This window comes from Melospiza georgiana, chromosome 3, assembly GCF_028018845.1.
Source record: "Melospiza georgiana isolate bMelGeo1 chromosome 3, bMelGeo1.pri, whole genome shotgun sequence".
Taxonomy (NCBI): Eukaryota; Metazoa; Chordata; class Aves; order Passeriformes; family Passerellidae; genus Melospiza; species Melospiza georgiana.
Genome location: NC_080432.1, coordinates 12821047 through 12845216, shown reverse-complemented (window position 1 = coordinate 12845216; position 24170 = coordinate 12821047). Strand labels below are relative to the sequence as shown.

The window sequence follows — 24170 nt, the reverse complement described above, 5'->3', positions numbered from 1 at the left end:
CTCCTACATTGTCCCAAGGGACCTGCCACTCCTGCCCAAGGCCCTCTGTGCAGTGTGGAATGTAACCTGGTGTCCAGGGCAGGCTGCTAATTACAGCTTTAATTTTATTGTGCTTAGGAGGAGACAGATATCCAGCCTTTGCTTACTCGTAAGTATGGATCTGAAGAAAGGCAGATAAGGTGTGCTGAGAGATGGGACAGCCCGATGGCAAATTGCCCATCAGGTGAGTAAAACCTGTGACTGATGAGCCCCATGAAAGGGTGACTGTTACTAGAACAATATATATGGATAGATAAAACTGTGTACCTACATATATATCACACACACATGTATATGCATTTGTTTCTATGTGGTATTAAGTTCCAAAAGGGTTTAGAAAATAAGAAAATGTGTGTTTTATATTATTCCTGTGTATACATTTTCATATCTAATACATTCTTCATTTCCTCTGGGGCCTTCTTAAAGAAGTTTCTAATGTATAAGCAGTGCAACTTACAAGAAACCAATGGGAATCTAAATAATGTCTTGCAATGCCTGATTTTGGTGATAAGTTAAAAACCCTTGCACTTTGTGGCTCAGAAATGGTCTATTATTTTACAATAAGAAAATAAAAGCAAGGGTCTGGGTCTGCTCTTAGCTGTAAATACTGCAAGAATTATTTTAATTTTGAAAATGGTAAGCTGTGGTTTTGTTAGTTGTAAATTGCTGCCGCTCCATAGCTTTGAAAGGGGGAACAGCTGATTTATATCAGTTGAAAATCTCTCTTGGAGTTCTTGATGTTTTATTCAGAATTCTTGGATCACAGTACATTAGAAATCACTGTGGTGGATTTGCCATAAATATTCAGGTTCTGTGGTGTGTTATTCCTTGAACAATCTCATTAACTTCAGAGGCTGAAAAGTACTCAGGAGGACCAATTTCCCTGATGAGCCTTGGGCTGGGCAGTATCAGCAGAGCCTGCTTCCCAGCGTGCTGCTGGACTGAGGCTGCAGCAGCAGCAGCTCTGCTCCTGGGTCTGTGGGCTGCTGTTCACCAGCTGTGCTGGGTTACTGCAGCACCTCCTGGGATAGGCAGGAGCCTTTCTGCTGACTTCATCAGGCATTGGCTGTTCAGGGATCTTGAAGGAGATCAAATGGCAGCTACTAATGTAGCCTGGCCTTCCTCCAGCTTTAGCTATTGCCTGTAGTGCTTATACAACCTGTTTGGTACCTCATTTTGTCTCATTTCATAAACCAGAGAATGACTCAGCTATGCCATGCCACTCAGCATTGTTTGTATATTGTCACTTTGTTTTCAAAGGAGCTAAATCCAGCAGCCATCCAGTTACTGACCCTTTCCATATGAGTTTGTGTCTCCAAAGGCTGCCTGTTACCTTTACATGAATAACCAAAATAATTATGAAAGTTCAAATCCTTGTTCATACTCTCTTAAAATGCTTATTTTTCAAAATGCTCAAATTTCAAAATTCAGATGTTTGGTGCTGTTGGAAAAAAAAACTTGCAAAGCCTGGAACAACGGTAAGGTTGATGGTAAGGTACTGATGATGTTTCAGAAATTGAGCTGGTTGAGATGTTTCAAATTTTAAGATGCTGTTGGTCTCTTCAAATATAAGTTCTGGGCAAAGGAAAAAAGTAATAAAGGAAATAATTACAAAAATATTTCCATGAAGTAGTTTACACATTTCTGCACTCGTAAGATTTGAAGAGGGGAGGCACAGTTGATCAGGAGCAACAAAGTGTCAAAAGCACATGAGTTTGGTACTGTAGATGCTGAGTGTGTTTCTGCACTGGTCACTGAAGAAGGCAGACATCCACCCCCTGGAGTTTGGTAGCTCTCATCACACCAGGACTGTGTTCCCATTTTTCTCCATTTCCACCAGCACTTTGTCCTGCTTGCTGAGTTTTTTCCTTCAGGTTATTTGAGGGAAACAGGTGTTTCCCATGAAGCCTCAGTGCTCACAGCTCTAATGGCTGTCTCTGGCAAATGGATCCTTTGTGCTGTCTGGAGGATTAATAGAGGGTTAGGTGCTTAAAAAATAAACAGTGAGTTCAAACAGTGGGAAGGAGCAAAGCTGCGTGTGGCTGATGAGCGAGGTGATGTCATTTGTTTAGCAGAGGTGATACAGTAGTCAGAGATGCCATAAGGGGAAGGCTCCTTTGAAGGAAACAGGGGAGTTGTGAGGCAAACCACAGAGGAGCTGTTAGTGGCCAATGGAAAAGGTTGTTGGGTTTGAAGCCTTGGAGCTCAGGTGCAGTGCAAGAGAATAGGGGCTCATTGTTAAGGCAGGAATCAGCACTCCCTTTTGTTCTGTGCCCTGCCCCCTCCTCCTCTGGCACTGCAATAATAATGTCTTGTCACTCTTAAGACATGCTGGCACAGATCGTGTTCACTGATGGATGTTCGCTCAATGGACGTACTAAAATGGTTTGTTTCTGTTGATGTATGTCTTTGTAGGCTCCTCTAATGGGAGTGTAAATAAATGAAGCCTTCAGCAGGGATTTCTTTCACTGCAGTCCAGTTTAACCTCTGAGTGCCTCACTGCCAGGAGTCACTCCAAATACCTTACTGCCTTACACTACTGCTGCCTTTTTTTGGAGTTTGTGTATTCCATTTGCTGCCCATTTGCACAGGCAACTTCCTATATGTGGATGCAATTAATTTTTTATAATCAGTATTTAGTAAGACAAGATTGAGAAATTAGGATGAGCACTCAAGAAAGGTAAGGTAAGAAAGATAAGGGCCTAATATTCATTGAGATGGTTAAAAAGATTTCCCATTATTTCACCTAGGGGTGATTACAAGCTCTTGGGATTAATTTGTTAAAATTGTGTCCAAGACCTGGTTTGTGTGAAGTTGGGGATTGTGGAACTGGAACTTTGTTCCTGTGGTCAGTTCTCACAAATATATAAAAACTACAGTGGTACTTTTCCTTAAGGCAATGGAACTCAAAGATATCTTCAGAAAACACCCAGAATGAGTGCATAATAGTGATAAACCAAAAATAGCTTCACAAGGAAGGTAGTCCCTATTGTATTATTCTCTGGAGATTTTTTCACCGTAAGTGTGTGGGAGCAGAGTTTTGAAAGGACATCAGCATAGTTTTCACAGCTCTGTTCTAGAGTTTGAAGTACTCATACTTGGCACAGTTTGACTAGCCTGGAAGTGCCATAATCTGCTATCCTGCATTTAAAGAACCATTTAATGATCACTGTCCAAACCCCATTTTTTTTCAAGTTGCCACTTAAAAAGGCTTCTCTAGAGAAACCTCTACACCAGCAGCAAGGAGATTCTGGTGAAGATGGAAATGGAAGGTCACAGTGCTGATAGGCAAATTTCAGTTGTTACTTGGAAAAATTACAAAACTGGTTGCAGTTTTCCCTCCATTTCCATTATCCGTCAAATCAGTCATGGAATAGGAGAGAATGTCACATGGCTACAGAAATGCTCACCCAGTGCAGAGATCTGACATGATCCATGTAATCTCCTAACAGGCTGTGTGTTGGGACAACATTATACTGTTATTATCATACCATACATCTGAAACAAAGGCAATTAAAAGCAGCCTTCTGTCACTTCAGTCTCTGGCATGTAGGACATGCAGATGCCAGATTTTGCCAGGAGACCCAGCTATTGACAGAGATCAGCCCTTCCTGAAATGCTTCTGCTAATTCTTGTCTATTCTATCTAGAGTTTTCAATGTGCATGTACTCACTGAGGGAGAAAATCCTCTTTTTCAAATATGCAGTTTATTTTTCAGCCTATATGTCTGCTGACCCTGCTAATGAAGTGCAATTTAAAAGCTGCATTCTAGAATGGGGAACATTGTCTCTCCACCTCTTCTCTTCTGTGTTTATTGTAGTGAAAATGTAAGGACTTTATTGGAAGGTTGGCCATGAGGACACTGGAACAGAGCATCCAGTATCTCCATATCATTCCTTCATTATTTATGGTTGCAGTGTAGTACATGCAGCACCAGATGTGAGTAAGAAGGAGGAGAGGTGCAAAAGAGAACTTCAAATGACTGTGATGAATAGTTGAAAGTGAACAGAGGGGCTTTTAAGGCTCCTTTAAAGAAAGCCTAATGCTCTGCTTCCCTAAGCAGCAGGCTACTGATGATGGAAAAGTCACAGACGTACCTGCAGAGATTTGGGAAGCTCTTGTTTCAGTAGGTCTTTATGGCAGCTAAAAAAATAGAATTCCTGTGCTCCTGCCAACTAGGTTGGTGTGTCCAGCTCGCTTTTCTCCTTTCCATTTTGCTCTGGAAGGACAATGTGCAATGACTTGGACAGTGCTGAACTCCAAACCATGTCTGTCCTTATTTAGCCACCTCATCCCCAGGTCCTACTTGTGTCTGGTACTTTTCCATACTTGAGCAGTGCCATCTCTGAGGACTGCTGTTTCTTGCTTGCATTTCTGTTCTGATGGTGGCATAAAATTCCAGGCCCTGCAAATCCTGAATCTTCTTTGCCTTATTCAAACAAGTGGTGACATTTTCTTAGACACACACAACCTGCACTTCCCTAATGGCACCCTGGAAGTCCATCGTTAGTATAAATCAGGAGTGAAGAGCCTTATGTCCTCTTCCTGCATCACCCTGTTTTATAACGAGCTTTCTAAAATATTCTGAATTCAGGCTAAAAATTACTGGCTTTTCCAACCAACAAACTCCTTGATTAATTTTTTTGTTTCCTTTTTTGATAACATGATTTGGAAAATACAGCAAAAATGTCGCAGATGCAAAGCGTTTTTTAAAAGGAATTATTGAAGCTTTTAAGTGAGTCTGTTGTCTGAGCACAGCTAGAATTGTTTAGCGTAGAATCAAACAGCCTTTGTGCACTCAGGGCTATGTGGGATCACATCTCTGAGGGGGATGCAATGTGTGGCTGCCAGTGTTCAGCTGGCACTGAGCTACTGCTTCGTGCTGTCTCCCCATGGGCTTTTCCCTTGTGCCACTTCCATGGTGGTGGGTGTGCTTCAGGATGGGCCCTGAGCATGGCCCAGGAGGTGAGGGGGAAGGGAGTCAGGGGCAGCCTGTGGGTGTTACAGAGAGCGGGCAGTGAGGGATGCAAACATGGTGGGTACACAACCACCTCGAGCAGCAGCATTGCCTTTGTTTGTGCTGATTGCACTGATAGAAATGTGCCCTCAAAGAGCTTCAGCTCCTAAGTTATCCCTGTTCTGTGAGGGTGAATTCATCACCAGAGCACGCCACCCCTCTTTGTGCAGGCATATAGGAAAGGGTAAAGCAAATAAGCACCGTGGTGCCGAAATCAGAGCCATGGCTGATGGAGCCCCGATGGGGAGCACAGCCAAACAGCCTGAATGGAATGTCAGTAAGCATGGAAGTTAAAAATACACTTCTCAGACCTTGAGGACACTCTGGGGACTAAGAAGCTATATTGATACTAGACTTCAAAAGTTTCAAATAAACAGCAGGATTTTCTCAATGCACAGAAGTGCATACTTGTGATGTCAGAGCAATGTTATTTCTGCACTGCAGATCTCAAGGCACATGCCTTAAAAGCCAGTCCAGATAAGTTGCAACTTATTTAATTTACATTTATAATTGCTCTTATTTTATTTTCCTGTATCTTCGAAACTTAGATTTAGATTCATAATGTGAATCCCAAATTTATGTCTTTCTGAAGAGAACATTACTCTCTTTAGGTAGAGCGAATGTCTTGTGTGAGAGCAGATGATCTTTCAGAGGATTAACATTCATTCTGTGCTAGATGACCTTGGACAATTGAAGTAGGAATGATTACATTGATTTGCTTAGGGAGTTGCTTATTCACAGATAACAGTGAGCCTCTAAAGCCAGACCTTCCCTGAATGGTCCTTATTCTAAGTGTTCAGAACACCAACGTGTCCCTTGTCCCAGTACAGGTGCCTTCCCAGTTGTCAAATGCTGGGCAGGCTTTGTCTTTTTACTGTAGAAAAAAAGAGAACTGTAGATGCCATTGCCTGGATGGAAACTGCTGGAAAAAACTGTAATTCTGTTTTCCCCCTCTGTGTTACACCCAGGAGTTGCTTCTGTGGATGTATTTTAACTCACTGAGATTTGTCTAGGACAACTTGGAAAGATTGTAGTGTATGGAGAAAATATTTTATATTTGTGTCCTTTTGGTCTAATAGCAAAGTTCAGCTAGAACCAAAGGCATGGTAAATACCATAAAAGAAAATCAAGTGTACAGATTTTTTAATAGTAGACAGAACCTGTGGAATATTTTTCTGTGATATAAGATCCTTGAATTAATTTGATGTAGGCTGATGTAATCAATGCAAACTCCCTTAGTTAATCTGATCTCTGTGCTCAGTAGGATGTGGGGGCTCTGGAGTGCTCGGTAGCACTAACAGGAGCTGTTTTTAGAGCTGAACTCGAGCTCTATTATTGAGAACCCCTTGGAGGGCTGGGCACTGCAGAGCAGGACACTTGAAAGCCAGGTGCTGGGGAAAGGGAAAGTGCTGCATGAGCAAGAAGTGAGATTATAAATTAGAGTTCAGCTCAGCACGTTTGGAGTCACATAAATAGCTTAGGGGTTTGTAAAAGAACACCCTCAAGGATTCAGAATTACAGCCTAAGAGGAGGGAAAACATAATGCTTTAGTAGCGTGTGATTTATGCACCAAATAAGTTTGAATTAGTCACCAATGTGCAGTGGGTTTGGAAAGATTAATAACCCCTACCTAGCATTATTGTATGATGATCAGCCATAAATCTTTGAGTGGAATGGGAAGTAGCCAATCTTTTCTCCCTGCACATGGGCAGTGCTCGTGCTGTTGTTCAAGGGCTGCCCACTTTGAGTTCTGCTTTTTCTCTTGGGGTGAGCCTATGGATTGCTCATGGCAACCTGGGCATTTCCAGTTGGCTTGGAAGATACGTGCTGCAGGTGGGCCTGGAAAGGGATGGGATACCTCTGTGGAACTGGGAACTCTCATTTGACTGGGCTGAAGCAGAGTACAATCCACTCATTGGAATGGGCGCTTTTGCCCAGAGAGGGCATAGAAAAAGTGTGAAAATGCTGTAGGTTGCAAACTCAACATTGTTGCTGTTCATGACTATTTTGGTCCTGAATAACTTTTAAGATTTTTTTCCTACTTGTTGTGGTTGTTTGAAGTGGAAAACTTTCCATTAAGGCTAAAATCCTGTTCTAGTTGATGCTTTGCCCATTTGTGTTTGCGCCAAAACCAGCACGACTTTTGATTTCTTCTGAGCATCTGTCAGCTGGTGACCCACCACACCTTCTCTTGTGTGGCCCATATAAACCAGTGTGCCGACTGAAGCTTCAAAGAGTGACTTCCCTCCCTGTAAGACTCTACCTCACACTTATTTCCAATAAACTGCCATCCTCTCAATTTTCCACAAGCAACATGTAATTGAGCAGTAACCTCTGTGTATGAAAATCTGTGTGGCAGATGAAAAAAACATCATTAGACCGGAGGCAGCTGGAGTGCAGTCATGGAGTGTAAAGAGCTTAGCTCCTGTAGAATCTCTTTCATGGATATTTAGAGTTTAGGACCAAAAAAACCTGTTTGATTGAGGTGAAATTCTTATCCACCCAGGAAAGAGGGAGAGCTGTTTGAGGAAACAAATGTTGAAGAGGGCTGCTAGATCAGCCAAGTGTGAACCCCCTGCAATTCCATCTGAGCAGCCAGATTTGCTTAGGTTGCTGAGGGTGATGTGTCCCAGAAAATGCAGAGTCCATGAGACACAGGGAATCCTCCACATGGCAGAACAGGCTGCTGGTGTGTCATAAAAGGATATCTTTTGTTTCATGCAGCCTTTATAATTTTAAATGAGTGTTTGGCATTGTTTTGTTACCTGAATTTACTGAGCTGATATTTAAAATAGCTTTTTGCTGCAGACTTGCTGGACAAGATGTAATTGTTCTGTATAAAACATCCTGGTGGGCTGAAGCACAAGACTGTGAGAGACACTCAGCACTTGTTCTACGAGTCCATCCTGAGAAATGTCCCAGCCTTCCCTTCCCTGAGAGTGCACCAAGGAGGTGGCTGTGGTTGCTGGGAAGCCAGGAGTGGGGATCAGAATTGATACCTGCTCTTTTCAGCTTAGCTGAGCAGGCCTAGAGAGCTGAAGTAGTTCCTAAACCAAGAGTCACATGTGTGCTACCTCAGCTGTTGCCCAGAGGACCTTGGAACAAGCTGGAATATCCACATGAAAAATCAAGCAAGAATCCTCTTAGTTTAGTCTTACCTTTTCCAAGCTGACATGGAAGTACTTGCAAAGCTCTTCAGTGAGTCTTTTCCTGGCAATACTTTTGGGAATAATGATTGTGGAATCAGAACCATAAAAGGCATTAACATACTCTTCCTAAGCACACTTCCCCTGTGCACATCTGTGGAATGTGATTTTGAAATGCCTCAAATTCACACTCACACAGAATCTGTCACTGTTCCCTGTGACCTTGATCAGGAGCATTTCTCTTTATGCCTGTTATGCTTCCCGATAAGCAGAGCACCTCCCATTGACCCAGGCAGGTCATTATTCTCTTTCCCTTTATCAGGAATCCTTCAGCCAATTAATCACACACTGCTCTGCAATCTTGAGGCTCAATTATGCCTGGACAAGTGTTGCTCAGCTGTTCCTGCTGCTACAGATGTGACATATCCTGAGATTAGCTCCGACTCACAGAAGTCACTGATGCCGTATCAGGCACTAAGAAAAGCAGGGCTGTTTGGGAGGGAGGTGACACCATCTTGGAAGCATTTTATCACCGAGTGGAGATGTCTAAAAAATCCTGCTTGCCACCACCACATCACAGCAAGTCCTTCTCACTGGCTGTTGCCCCTCAGCCTGAGACAATTTACCAGTATTTTCTAGATGGAGATGTCAGCAGAGTAATAAACTGTTAGTAGTGCACTGATGACAGACAGTAGCTAGTTCTCCTTTGGGATAGTAGATAGCTTAACTTGGAATCCCTGTGAGAAACCTATTTTCTCCTCTTTTGTGAAAACCTGTTTGATGCACATCAAGTAGCTTCTAGTTTTATTTTATTTCCCCGTTGTTATAATTTGCTTGGGGTACTCCATCATGGATGTGTGTGAGTGAAATATTTTGGTGGTATTTTTGATTAGTTTAAAAATTCTGTCATAGATTATTTGTTTTAGTTATTGGTTGTTTGTTTTTTTCAGTAGCTGTGGCTTGACACACTTAATTGTTTTTAGAGGGCCTAGGTTGGAATGCATTATGTAGCCCCCAGAAGTACTATGGGACACCCACTGAAACTATCAGTGAGATGTGCCTAATCTTGGCAATGTAGTTCTGTATTTGTGGGGCTGTTCTTCATAGCCATTTTCAGCTACGCAGAAGCTCAGGCAAACATTTAGTACAGATGCTTGCAATTCTATAAAATTGTGTCATTCTCTTAAAGAAGCCTTCTGATTTCTATAAGCAGACCTTGTTAAAAAAAATTAGAGTTTTTAATATTTAATTGTGGTTCCTCCTGTTTTTATTTTTCAAAAGCTCATTTTTGAACAAGATAAACAGATGTTGAATATGTAGTTGTTTACTATGGAAAATCATAAACTGCAGAATAACTACCCTTTATCACTTTCAGGCTTCAAATAAATGCACTTAGAAACCCCTGTGGAATGAAGGCATTTGCATTTCCCTTGTGGATGGTGCCACAGAGAGTCAGTGAGCAGATAGGATCTGCTTCTGCACCCTGCCCCTGCCTGGGGGCTCTTTGCAGGCTGGTGTGAATGCAGGACACGCAGGCAACTTAAATAGGATTTGGGACTGTGGAAGAACAACTGGGTTTAGCTGGGGCTGAGGCAGCTGTGAGCACAGGGCTGAGCTGGAAAATTTCTGCCTTAAAACACACAGATATTCTGCCCCTGGTTTTCTGCAGACAGAGCATTGCTGTGACCCCCACAGTGGTGTCTCCATTTGCACACAGACCAAGCCTGTGTGTGGGTCAGATATCGCAGCAATATTGCACCAGATACTGCAGACTTTCTTTGTAACAAGGTGACCAGCCAAGGGAAGAGGGACTTGGACCTGCATTTATACAAGGTTGGCACAGCTAAAGTCCATTCTTCATGGCCTTTGTGTGACAGATCTCACGTACAGGTTCTCACTGACTGCTCGGTTCAGCTTGTGAGTGAGTCCGACTGTGTCAGGACACTGAAAAAGGATTTTTACTTCCAAGAGTGCCTTGTGATCTAAGTGTGGGGCTACAGGAGTCTGATGTGATAGATCTGTTGCTGAAAAAGCTATTTGCATCTTCTTACCAACGAGACACAGAAAATGGAGACTGTAAACATGCATGTGTAAAAAGGATAGTTCACTTGAAACTTGTTGCATTTTATTTTAATCCTCAAAATTATGAGGTAATGCTTGGGCATGGCTGATTCTTCAATAGCAAACACTGCACATCTATCTATTTTTTATGACCTAGTTATTTGAATTATAACACTTCTATTATTTTGGCTGTCCATACAGAGGAGAATATAAACTGCCTCTGTTTCTGCAGTTCAGAGCTCTACAACCATCCCCCTCCCACATTTTAAGATTAATTAAAGGGAACCTTAAACTCAAACACAGCTCAAAAAAAATCCAAATAGAGGTGGTCTCGTCTTTAAGATGAAAAAGAGGATTAGAGCTGGAGGAAACTGAAGCTATTTTGGTGTTTTATAAATAATCTTCCAATTTCCTATCACTTGCCTCTTCATCTCTTGTGGGGTTACTGCTGGATTCTGCTACTCGTTTTTTCCAGACTTTCTACTGTCTGTGGTATTCAGCCACAGGAGTGGAAAAGAGGCTGGAAAGATGAAAGGAGCTACAGGCTCCTAAAGAAGGCATAGGAAATTTCTAGGGAAGCAGGTAGGAGCAGGGTGTGCAGTTTAGCTGGGGGAAAACTGATTTGCCATTTAGTCCCCATAGGAACCAGGCAGAGCTAAGAACCAGAGCAGGTAGGACATCTGGCTTCTGATGAGGAAAGTAAAGGACACAATTTTTCTATCAAATCATGAAATTTTCAACCTCTTTGGCTAGGAATGAAAATATTTAGCGTGTTATCTGAAAGGGGGTTATGTAGTGTTGTTTCTCCAGTGCTCAATCTCCAGTGCTGCATCTGTTGCTCTACTTGGGGTCTTGGCAAAATGAAGAAATGCTGAATAAAGTTTATTTCCTCTGTGGCCAGATTTTATCAATGTAAAAGCATGTCCTTTTATTTTCTTACCATATGTTCTTAAAGGATCCCTTCCTGCTTGGAAATAGTTACATGTTTTTCTTGTTTTCAATGTATTTCACTAGTTTTAAAAAGCAACTTTAAAATACAGCTTTACTTACAGTCTTGGCTGTAAAAACACCAACACCACCTACCTTTCACAGGTGGGGATGTGGAGGTGCAGAAGTATCAAGAAAACCCTAGGACCATCCTGTAGATCAGGATGCAGACCCCAGGTTCTCTTTATAATCCAAGAAGCATCACCTCTTTTGGGGACACTTAAAATTTCATTGAATTGGCCAAGGAAAATATTTCAGTGTTCAGACTCTCCTTATCTAACAGATGTGACTGGATGTGATTTAGCACAGGGTCTTTACTGAGTTAGGAAAAGAAAGACAAACCATGTGGTATCTGGTAAGTAAACTGCAATAAAATGAAAATATTTCATTCAAACATAAAAACAAAACTGAGAGCCTGACCTTAGAATGAGTTATGTGGCAAAACACTACTGTGAGGTGAGATGGGGCCCTAAACTCAGAGTCCCTGCTGAAGTGTCTGTCAGTTTAGGTAAAATTGAATCCTGTAAGTGGTTCTGTAAATACCTGCACTGTTTTCTTCTGTGAAAGCTTCTCATTCCTAAGTCCTGCTTCTCCTTCCCTTTTTTTCCCTGGAAAAATGATGGGCTCTGGGCTGGTGATTGTACTTTGCCTTTCCCAAGTTCCATGTTTCTGGATGGATGTAATGTGGATTTCATGAGATTTTTGATTAAGGCCCTGTGAGCAGATGCCAGCATGTGTGTAAGCACTGCTGTATGCTTTTCTCCTCCTCTCATTTATTACCTTGCTGCATCTGAATACAGAGGAAATTAGAGATTCAGATTTGTATTTCTCAAAGAAAAAAAAAAAAAAAAAGGGAAAAATAGTGAAAGAAAAAAGCAAAAGAAAGGGGAAAGGATCCCACCAAAATTGCTTTGTGATTCACTGTGGGGTCGTGACCCTGTCCCGCTGAGACTTCTGTTCCAAAGTAGTAACTTGGTAGCTGGAGTTTTTTAAAGTGGTTGTTGATTGGCTTAGCTGTAAGAAAATCACATTTCCCTGAAACTCTTAGGGATACTTTAAATGGGTGGATTATCCAGCTGCCTGATTAGAAGTTTGGGTTATGTAAACACGGCGTGTTTAGATTTAGGCTTTTCAGTTGAAGTCCAGGCAGCTGTTTGCACTTAACTCCATCAAGAAGCCCAGTTAATCAAAGAGCAGGAAGGATTTTTTACCTTCTTAAACCTGTGTCATTATTTCTGCTGTCCAGACCCTTTGGAGTTGGGCTTGTTGCAATGTAGAACAAGGTCTTTTGGATGTTCTGCTGAGGAAACGGGAAAGAATGGATGGGCTTTGGGTTAGTGAGATGTGGTGCCTTGTGGATTTTTCCCTTTTGCTATGACATCATTTTTCCATTAGTTGAAGTCAAACTTGACTTTTTGAATCTTGGAGAGCTGCTCAGAAGAGAAGGTGGAGGCAGATCCACCTCAAGGCTCTGCCTCTGTCCTACACATGTAGCAAGTCCAGCCATGAGGATCTGTGGAAACTGTTTACACTGGATTTATTTTAGGGCATTCTTGACAGTGTGAATAGGTAGCAGCATAAGCAACTAGCTTAACACTTCAGGATCCAAGCAATGAAAGAGTCTTTGTGTAGCAAAGAAACAGAGCCTTTCTTCTCCAGGAAAAGGGAAAAAAAGGAAATAAGGAAAGAAAATTCTAAAAAGTTTGTTTTGTTTTTCTGTGTTCTGTTTTATCCACTACCATTTTGGAAATTTAAATTTTCAGGAGAAGAAAACCCCTCAAACTCTTTGTAAAGCAGCTTCTCTCAGTGGTTCTCTCTTTACATTCCTCTTCTGATTGTTGCAATTAGAAGTTTATTAATTGTTGATTTCTATTTCTGACTTTTTTTTTATTTTCTAAATCTAGAGGTAGCCAGATGAAATAGGGAGCATCTTCAATGTGCATCTATAGCTTGCATACTTGTGATTAGCTGAAATTAACTTCTGATTACTTGATGTAAGATTTGCTGCCTTTTCTGTATGCTCACAGTTGCACTGTGTGCTTCCAAAACCTAAATATATAATACAGATTTTAAAGTACTAAACCAAGTTTGGCAGTGAGAAGCAAAGCATGTTAAAATATTTTATTTTTTTTAAACCATCTTCTCCAAATCTTTGAAATTGCCAGCTATTATATAGTTCTGTCCATTGACAGTATCACCAGGGAGCTCTGGTATTGCTGCTAACACACAAATGATGCTCCTGAAGCCATCAGAGGCCCAGCTGTGATCTTTTATTTTTTTCACCCAGAGAACTCTGGTTTCATAGGGCAGGCATTTCCCTGTCAGTTTATTGGATAATAAATCCAAGAGCTATAATTCCAGCCTGAATTACTAATCAGTGTCATATTGTAATTATAGAAAATATATTTGAGAATGTTGTTGCTAAATAGTGATTTGCTTTTAATCTATGGAACAAACTTTAATTTATATTTTATAATGTACATGTCTTTCCCTGTAATTACATCTAATGTCTATGATGTTAACCAAAAAATGTATGTCAAATAATCCTGAAGAAACCCTAATTTCTGTCACTGTGTGGTGCCTGGGGACACATCTATTCCTGTAAGAACTGGAATAAAACCCCCACAAACAATAAGCATATGGGAATGCAATAGGCAGCAAAGGAGTCTGGTGAAAAATTGGCTTGTCTGTGCTGACATTTCATTGTGTCATTTGATAATGAGCTATTGATCAATATTTGCAGACAATTTAAACTGATCAGATGGTCCTGTCAGGAAGACCAGACAGTTGAATGATCTTTGTTTTCTTTCACTAGGGGCAAGACTATTTAGAAGGGCCTGGAGCAGGACAAGAGGGAATGGATTCAAGAGAACAGATTTAAATTGGGTATTAGGGAAAAAATCTTCCCTGTGAGGCTGGGGAGGCACTGGAACCAGAGGAGCTGTGGCTGCCCCATCCCTGGAAGTGCTCAAGGCCAGGCTGTTGTGCCTGGGAGCAGCCTGATCTGATGGGAAGTGTCCCTGCCCATGGCAGGGGTCTTGGAACAAGATGATTTTTAATGTCCCCTTCCAACCCAAACCATTTTGTGACCCTTATGAGACTGCCTGGTCTCTTGGAAATGCTTCCACCTTCTGCCTACCAGGCCACTTTGTCACTATTGCTCCAGGTACAAAACATGTCTGAAGCAGCATTAATTTAGCAGCAGGCTGGGATGCACTTTCCAGTTTGTTATAGACTTCAGCCTCCCAGAAATGAGAACTCAGAATTGTCCTTGCATGGCTCCTTTTTGTTGGGAATGTATCTCTCTGTTATTTACCAGCCACGTGACTCTGATTTCCCAATGCAGGAGATGCCTCGTCACTTGGGTCCCCTGGGTCATTATTTCCTTTCAGGTTGTGCACCCCAGGCTTTAGCTGGAAGTGGATGGGCTGAGGAATGATCTCAGTGACATTCTCTCCTTTCTCTCCAACTTGTGGGACAGTTGCTTAGCAGCCACCCAGTGGGGAATGGTAACTAGCCAGTCCTCCCTCTCTGCAGTCAGGCTGTGGCCAGTAAGTACTGTCATGCTTGCCAAGATAAGGGTAATAAAGTCTCATGCTGGAGGACATTAGACAATCATTGCAGAAGTCAAGCTGGAGTCCCTCCCCAGGTGTGCTGCAGCAGTACACAGCTGCCTCAGTCAGCAGTGCTTGTGAGTGTCCCATAGAGCACCTTCCCTGTGCAAGGAGGGGCCCCTCACACAGTCTGTTCTCCATTTCTGCACCTTGCCTCTTCCATGTAGCTGTCCTAGTGCTTGCTTGTGCACAGAAGTGAAGTTGAAAAAGCTGGGGGTTAGTCAGAACCTCACCTTGATGCCAGCTGTGCAGTGCCTGTGTGCTGGTATCTATTTGCCATGGACATGTTGGGTTTTCCTCCTTCCCTTGGACACATGGCCACACTGAAGTGATTTCTGCAAAATTCCTGCTGTTGTGATGCAGCTGCAAGGGAGGAAGTGTGAGTTTAAACCAGCTGTGGGTGTTTTCACCTCTGTTCTAAGCTCTGCTTTACATCCAGGCTTGGTGGAAAAGAAATGTGTGCCAGAAAGTCTTGCAGTTTAAATCACCAGCTGGTGTAAATGGGCATGATTCCACTGACTTCAGGGCAGTGACACTGGCTTCTGCCAGCTCAGGAGTCTCTGTGATGGGCAGAGAAACTGGAGAAAAGTGACTGTGAGTCGTGTTTGTTCATTTGATTTAGCTTAGGAACTAGTGGAGTATTTTCTTGAGCAACTGAGTCCAGAAAAGGACTTGAGTGCCCACAGCCTCTGGTTGGGAGCACAGGCTCCCTGAGAGTGCCCTGGGAGCTGGGCAGAGGAAGTGCCCAGCCTGGCTTCTGCAAAATGCCCCCTTCCATGGGCATTGGGAGGCAGGAGCCTGTGGGGAATGAGGTGTTTTAGTGGCCTTTTGGTAAAAGAAATGGATGTGAAAGGGTGCTTCCCTTTTAGACATGGCACTCTGAGGTCTGGTGAGCGCTGTGTTGGCACAGTGAATCAGATTCATCACAGAATTACTGAGCAGCAGTGATGGAATAAAGGAGAAATAAAGGAGTAAAGAAGAATCTCTAATTATGATTCATTAGGAAAGTATAGAGCAGTCAGTGACCCATGGAACTCTTCTGTCTGTGTGTGTGGTGCAGCAGTGTAGTTCAGTGTCCTGAGCTCTAATATGGAATACCTACAGATTAGATTGGATTGGGTTTTCCCAGTTCTCTTCCTGTAGTAAGAGAACAGCTTTGTGAACTCTGAATTTTCCTCTTCAGAAGGGAGAGGTGCTGCCATGCCCCATCTACATGACAGACTGCAGTGGGAATTGGAATCAGTTGCTAGAGACTCAGAGGTTCTCAACCCTGAACAGCTGATCCTTCTCTCCTAAACATTGTTGTATTTTATTAGCTGATTCACCTGCCGCATTCATTGATTTTGCTCAATTTTTGGGATAAGTACCTGTATCAATGGTAAAATTGTTTAGACCAATTAGACTAAAATAATTAGGATTATGCAAACGTTATGCTTCTTTTTTTACACTACAAGTATTGAATCCTTATGTAGTCCAATACAGAAAACCAGGCAGGGAATATATTATTGTGAAAGTTTGGTCAGACAAATGTGGTCCAGCATTTTCTTACAGGCATTACCTGTTTCTGTTAAATACCACTCTGGTGTTTCAAGCCCAAGAAGTAAAGGACTGGGGTACTGCAAGATGCTCAGCTCCTGAAATCTCCCAGAGTTAAGGTGACCAGGTATTTTCATTATCCAGCTGCTCAACCTGCCTAGTCCTTCCAGGCTCCTCTCTTTAGCTGTAGAAAAAAGAAACATGTCTCTGTTTTAAAGTAGTTATTCTTCAGTAAGTTCACCCACACCAGTAAACCCAAGAAAGCTGATTCAGTGTCAAGTGCCCTCCCCATTTTGCCAAGGTACACAGCACCATGTATTTACTCTGGGGGAGTCTGCTAACAGCAAATAATTCCATGCCCTCATTTTAGCCATGGCAAGGCTCAGGAGATAACCTGCTGTTAGCAGAGGAGCCATGGAGGGGAGGTAGCCCAGGGTGCTCAGGGTATAAAGATGTGTGTGTTAGTGCAGGGAGCAGCCAGCTCTTTGCACTGCTCGCTTCCCTTGTGTTTTCAGCACCTCAGCTTGGCCCTGACTGCCTCCAATTCTGACAGCCAATTCCTGACCTTTCACTCTCTTATGATCACTGCTGGTTTGTGCAAGAAACTTGGTCTCCTTTCTTGTCCAAAAATTTTAAGCAAATACTGTTGTTAGTATGATTGCCTCTGCAGTATTGGCTTCTAGGAACCAAGAAAAATCTCACATCACCACTGTGTACAGTTACATCATGTCAACATCAGAGCTGCCAACTCTCACTCTTTGCTGGAGAGTCATTATTTCTGCTTTAAAGAGATGGAGTGACCTCATGAGCTTCTGAAGAAAGCCCACAGCTGCCTGCCTGCCATACCGACAGGATAAAGTGGTCAGATGGGACTTGGGTTGATTAATGCTTCAATACAGAAGCACCTGTGCTCATGGCAAGAGATCAGGTCCTCTCCACTGGAGCAGATCCTAAATCTGAGCTACTCTTCTGTGTCCTTTTAAAGTGGTAGGCTGAGAATGGAAAAGAATAACTGTTGTTCACAGCTAATCTGAAATGTGTTGGGATTTAAAAAAAAAGAAATCTGGCATCAGTTCAAGCTTCATTTTCAACTGAAACAAATCTAAATGTAATTGAAAACAAGAACTTGCATAGCAATTACCAACCTGATTCTTATTTATGCTGCAGACTCTTTGCACCTCTCCAGCAATGTGAAAGGTCTTGGAGCATGGTTCAGTTATTTTTACACTTCCATAATGGGCCTGTTTATTGACATGGAGCTCAGAAATATTTATAGGAGTGCAGGATTTGCCTTTCAGAGCAGTGGAAAGTCAGCACCGTGTGACTGCTGGGTGCTGTGCCTTGACTTATTTAGGGTATCCAGTGGGACTGTTGAGGGGAAAATTAGGGTCTGGACAAGGGTTGGTTAGAGGTTCAGTAATGAAATGTGGAGTGCCTCATCAGCAGGTCATTTGTGTGAATCAAGTAGGCTTTGGTTATTGGCTGGAAGCAAAGTGGCCTTTCAAGCCCAGGTAAAAGCAAATGGTCTATGGGCTGTGTCTTCAGCCAGATGATCTCATCCCAACTGGTGGCATTTGACAGCCCCACCCTTGTTTGATGCTGTAGCTCTCTCTGAGCAACCTAAAGGTGCTAGAAGATAATGAGGTACCCTCCTATCCTTATGGGAGGAGAGCTGCAGGTCAAAGTACTCAGTCACCCGAGTAGGACAGTGCATGGAAAAGCTTCCTTTGCTGTTGCCTGCTGAATGCCCATTCCAAGGACAAACAGGCACCACCAGGCGCCTGGGTGACGGAATGTTTCTGCTGAAAGCTTTAAATTGGCTTAACCTTTACTAAAGGAATGATAGAAAATGGAGAGGCAAAATGAGAAAGTGAAGGAGTGGTCAGGGAGAAACACAGTCATCATGAAGCCAGCAGGGAAAGAAGGGATTGATTATGTAGCTGCAAGAGGGCCCTGCCAACGTGCAGTGCCAGGGGAAGAACCTGAGCTGGTGACAGCCCTTTCTTGGGGCCTGTGTGTGAGGAAGGTGCTTTATGCACAGGGAGTTTCCTTCTCCTGCTGTGCCAGCCCTGCTCTGCAGCCCACGCTGTGGTTCTGCCATGGCCCAGGTTCCCTCAGTCAGCTACCTCCCACTGCCTGGGACACAAACAGTTCCTCAGTGTTCTGATTACAACAGAATAAACCAGGCCTGCATCTGCCATACATTTCTTTGTTAGTTTGTCATGGACTTTCTTAACACAGGACTCCAGGACTTAATGGAGAATTTAACTTTCCAGTTCTAAATGAATGTAGAGAAAACCTGGAAACCACCAGATGTTTTAAAACTTACTCAGAATGAAATATAAAGGCACACAAGTCAATGTCTTATAAAAGTCCTAAGCACTATTTGAGGAATGTTGGAGAGGAAAAAAGATGGAGATGTTCAGATCATTGCCAGCAAAAGTATTTGATGCCATTATGCAACATCTAACACAGCAGAGCCTTGGTGAAGTGTTTTTTCACATTTTCGCTTCACTTTTCTACTGCAGCACCAATATTTGAATTAATGAAGCACAGAGGAGGTTAAAAGCAAGAACAAGTTCATACCTTCTGGCCAAAACAAGAATGTTTTCAGACTCTCCCTTCCCCAAAGGAGCCAAACCACTGGCAAATCACAGCTTCAAAAATGTTTGACTAATGCAACAGTTTTATGAATCAATATTAAAAAAAGACCTCAAGAATTGGACTTAAAAAAATTAATCCTGCTGCCCCAAATTTCCTGTCACTCTTGGATGTTGTATTAAATTTTGATATGAAATGTATTTTCCTGAATTGGAATTTGTCCTTAAATTACTTATGAACAATGAACTCTTTCAAGAAAAATAACTGCTTCCTTATCACAAGAATTAATGCTGTGGTTTTACTAAGTGAGTTTCCATAGCTCATCGAATCCTTTCGTTCCTCTTAGTTGGAGGGGAACTGTAAAATGTCTATCAGTTAATTCTCTTCAATTTCATGATTTTAAATCAGGTAATATTCCACATTTTGCTTTGTTCAAAGTGGCTACAGGCCACTATTCATTCTTGTTCTCCCTTGTAATATCTTTAACCCAGAGAAACTCAATCTCTTTTTTTCACTCATTTTCCAGCTGCTTTGACTATGGAACCATATTAGCACCAGGCCATGTGTGTAGCTCTGTTCTTTTGCAGCCAGTTTGGCTCTGCAGGATCCCAGCGTGGTTGTGTTTGCCACTGAAGCACTGCCACCTGTGGGTGAATCCCATCCCTGATTCCCCACGGCAGGGGGAGCAGAAGATTCTGAGACAGTGATAAAAATGTCTGTTCTGCACCATTTCAAAGCTCAGTCATCCTTACTTGGGAGTGTCACATTAGTTTTGTGTGCAAAAGGGACATTTCAACGCTTTGGACGTCAGGCTGATGCTGCATTAGTGCTAATAAGATTAGTTCAAGCTGTAGTAATGAAGGAGTAGTGTAGCAGACTGTCTAGATGGAAGGTGCCACCAGTGGCCTTGAAGGTCAGAGCTCAAGGGTCTTTTCATAGGGACACAGCACATGACACGTGTTCCTGGTGGGGCCTTGCAGCAGACAGAGCTTGGATCTGGGACCTTGTCTCAAGAGCTCCAGGTAATTTCTGCAGTGCTGGTAAGAATAGAAATTGTTCCTGAGCACTTGATCCAAACCCAATGGCATTCAACAGAATTTGCAATCTTTTCTTTGGTGAGCTCCAGAAGTTCTCCCAAGCCCTGACTCCAGAATAACATGAAATTTCCTGAGTTTAAACCAGCCCCAGAGCTTAATCAAATAAACCATTTGATCCCACGAGGAGTCTGAGTTTGTGGTGTAAGATGCAGACCTGCCTTACTTGGCACTGGTGGTGCTGAAGACATATCCCAGAGCATAGTCCATGTTCACTGCTGGATGAAGTGTGAGTGGATTTCAAAGGCTCTTCCTATCAGGATTCAGAGAGGAGGATGTGCAAGGGATGAGTGTGAAACAGGCAGAGCTTTGATAGATGGGAGACATCAGTGTATAGAGCTCAAGGAACAGCACTGGTCATGCTGAGCCTTGCTTTTAAAGGCACACCGTTTCATTTGTGAGGCCATGGTTTCTTGGTGATGGGCAGAGTGGTTGATTAGAGGAATATGAAAATCTGATCATGGGGAGTCGCCTAATTTTGAATATGTCTGTATTTAAATTCTATGAAATCCTTGGGAGTGTCAACAACTACAAGAAAATCACCATGTGAAATTTAGGTGAACTGCTCAATTTCTAGTTCAGGTAATAATTTAAGCACAATTTTATTGCCTTCAGGAACTGCAAGGATATATCCAAAAATAGTTGTTTCTTCTACTGGAGCTAACAGCTATGAATTGTAGCAACTCTGTCATTATGTATTGTTCATTATTTCTGAGAAATACAGGTATGTCATCAGAGTGAATATGTATAGTTCCATACAATAATATGTTCTTTGTACTTTCATCAATGGAAAAAAAAAAATCTTGGTTTTCCTTAATACTGTTGAAGTATGTGCCTGAATAAGATGTCATTTGTAAAGCTGAAAGCAGATATCTACAGCAAGTATTTAAAAAGAAAAATTGGATTTCCTAATTTGTATAAAAGGGAAACCCATTAAAAGGGTAGAAAGGATAATGCTCAGATTATTTCCAAACAATGCACAACTTGCATAATGCCATTATGAACAGTATACATTTCACAGCCCATCTGGCAGACAATAAACTTTGTGTGTCTGTGGGCTTGAACCGCTGGGTATTGTACTGCCAAAAGCAAAGCTCTGCACATATGGCATTGGGTGGAAAAGCAGTCACGGCGTGTCTCACCCCAACATCCATTATGTTTGTTAGTTTTATGCTTTCTGCAAAATAATGTGTGTTTAGTAACTGCTGAGCAGACCTACGTGAGTACTCAGTACCTGCTGCTCAAGTGGCATGATCTGCCATGCTGGACTGCCACAAAGGCACCGTATAGAACATCATGGAGTTGTCTGAGCACTCCTGGAGAGATTTTGCTTGGAAGAGCCAGTCAGTCAAGGGAAATGCAGAAGCTGGAGTCATCAGAATATGGCTCCTTAAGTTGTAGAATATTTTGATGTTCTTAAAAACACAGGTGCAGTGTTGCTATTAGATCTCAGTTTAACCATTGGAAGTCTTGTGTATCACATGATTGACCGCAGCCATCTTCCCAGAGCTCGGGGCTGCAACCTCCTGGAAGTTCAGCATTAGTTCACATCACCTGAGGATGTGATACAAGGGGACTGTCCACACCTGCAGTTGGTGTTCCAAAACATCTGGATCGTGCTGGGGGCAGGCTTTGCTTTACTTTCTATGTGAGGAATGGAAGGTGTGGACCTTTCTGGGATCCATTATAGGACAAGGTATGCCATGTAGTCAGTGCTGGTGCATGTGAGTATCCGGCTTCATTTCACACCTTTCTGGAGCACTATTACTTGTGCCACCAGGTACCAAGTTCCAACTTCAGAGTAAGCGAAGAGGAAGCATCTGCAAATGTGTTATTTTCACACCTTGGACAGTTGGAAAACCTGGGGCTTAGCTGAAGAGTTCATGAAAGTAGCAGGCAAACTGGGTGTTGCCATGATGATGGGCTTTTTTCTCCCTATCTTGACTCATTTAACTCCTGGGGGTGTGTGACAACAAGCAGAACAGACAGTGCCAAAAAGAAACACATTTCTACACTATGCTGCCTTAACATTGTGATTAACATTGCCTGTTGTGGCATCACTGCAGCAAGATCAGATTACTTGGTTTTACCAATTCCATACTTGTATTCGTAGTGGAAAAAGTGAATTTGAAGTGGTTTAAAACCCCCTGTCCTTTGCTCCCTTCTGATTTCATTTTCTTTAAATATTTATGAGTGCTGCAGCCGCACAGTAGCTGAGCCTTCATGATTGCAACACCGTGGCATTCCTCTGAGGCAGAGAATTCCCACTGCATTTTGTAGCTGGAGAGTTAAGGCAGAGGAAGGTTCTCCATGACCTGTTCAGGATTACTCAGATACCCTGAGACAGAATCAAACCCAACATTTGCATGTCCCGACTCCTATTTCACTCATTGACTCGGCTGTCCTGAGGTGCCCTTCCTTTTCTACCCATCTGGGCAGTGCTAGGAGGGCTTCCTGTGGCAAACAAAAGCTAATGAAACTCAGGAGCTGCATGTGGGTATTATTTGCTTGAGGTGAGAGCAGAGTTTTCCAAGTGTCTGAAACTGGCACACTGATGAAAACAAGCAAGATTATTTTGTGACTAGGAAAGTATTTAAATCTTTGCTTTAGTGGAGGAGTTTCAAAGGATTGTCATGAAAGAGTAGGAAGCATGGTTTCCAGTTTCTGTAATTTTGTTGTTCTTTATAGTTGATTAGAAGTTGAAGAGAGATCTGAGACGTTCGTTGGAGCTTCCTTTTTGTGGAGATCCACTGCTGATTGCTTGTAGGACATCCATTTTCAGCTGCGTTCTCAGCAGTGTTGCTGTTGGGAGGCTGATAGGCTTTTGTGAGATACAATTTTCTGGAGAACTCAAGTGTCACTTTGCAAGCTCTGCAATGTTCAGACTCTCTTTTATCATGGCACCTTTGATCTGCAGCTTGTGCCTTCAGCACACAGTCAGGTTGGGCATTCAGTACTTGTACTTTGTATTTTCTGTGTCCCATGCAAAACCCTGCAGCACAGATGACAGCAGCAGACCTTGGAGCAAGATTAGACCATGGGCTTTGGGTCGATTTGGGATAGTCACACTTTGGGTGGAAGCTAAGTCATTCCAGCCTGGCTTGTCCTTCCCTGTCTTTTTACAACTCTTCATCTAAAAGAAAGGCCAGTTTCCCAGGGACTCCCTGGGTGGGAGCTGTGTGGTGACATAGGATCATTAGGATACTCTAGCTTTGTGCTGAGGCTGCTCACCTCTAGACCCAACTAACTGAAGTCCTACTCACCAGAGGTAGTGAGGATATATCCTAAACTCCCATCTTCAGCTGGAGTCTGTGCTCCTGGAAATACAGAGGTGGCTCATATTTGAGAAAAATCCATCTCCTTCCATAGACACTTAAATGAAAAACAGAGGGATTTTTACTGCTTGAGATTAGTGATGTCTTTGATTGCAATCAAGGATGCCTGAGCTTTAGAAGTCATAAGCAGCTACCAGAGTCCCATATTAAACACAGAGCAGCTGATGGTCTCCCTCAGATGTCATTGTATCCAGAGGACATTAATTTTGCCTCTAGATTGTGAAAAAGCTCCTCCCCTTTCCTCAGTATTTGAATTGTTTTGTTCAAAAATATGCAAAAGGCTGTTTTCTCTAGTTTGCTGATAAATCCATTTTTCTTCATGTCAAAAGACAGAAAATGAGGATGACAAATGCTGCCTCCCGGGAGCTCATATGCAAATGGATTCCCATTTGATTTAGGGAGTTTCACATACAGAAAAGCTGCTGAGGGCACAGCCCCTGTTAGCTCAGGAAAGGTAGCAGCCTTTAAACAGAATTAAGGGAAGTGGCCTTAAAGGACATTATGTGGTCGTGTGACTGGAGAAAAGCAACTGATCTTTCTAAATTATTCTTTTCATTCAAATCCACTGAAAAAGTGGAGTGGCTCTCGCTGACATTTTTCTTTGAATCTAGTCCACATGAATGAGGGCAGCTTTATTGTGCAAGAGTGTCCTGGCTGTACAAATCACATATGCAAAATGAGTCCTTCTGCTTTGCATTTTGCAAAGGGCTGAGCCATCAGGGTGTCTGGCCCCAGCTAGC

The 24170-nt window shown here is 42.6% G+C and overlaps 1 protein-coding gene across 3 annotated transcripts in view; it reads left to right on the top strand.

Annotated features, from left to right (window-relative positions):
* Positions 1–24170, top strand: part of BMP2 (bone morphogenetic protein 2) — a 212494-nt gene that overhangs the window by 113980 nt on the left and 74344 nt on the right. For 2 of the 3 annotated variants that reach the window (XM_058020069.1, XM_058020068.1), the window contains one exon: positions 118–223. The exons of the other annotated variant lie outside the window; for it this stretch is intronic. The gene's annotated coding sequence lies outside the window, so the exon portion shown is untranslated. The remainder of the gene's footprint in view (positions 1–117; positions 224–24170) is intronic. 3 annotated transcript variants of the gene reach the window in all.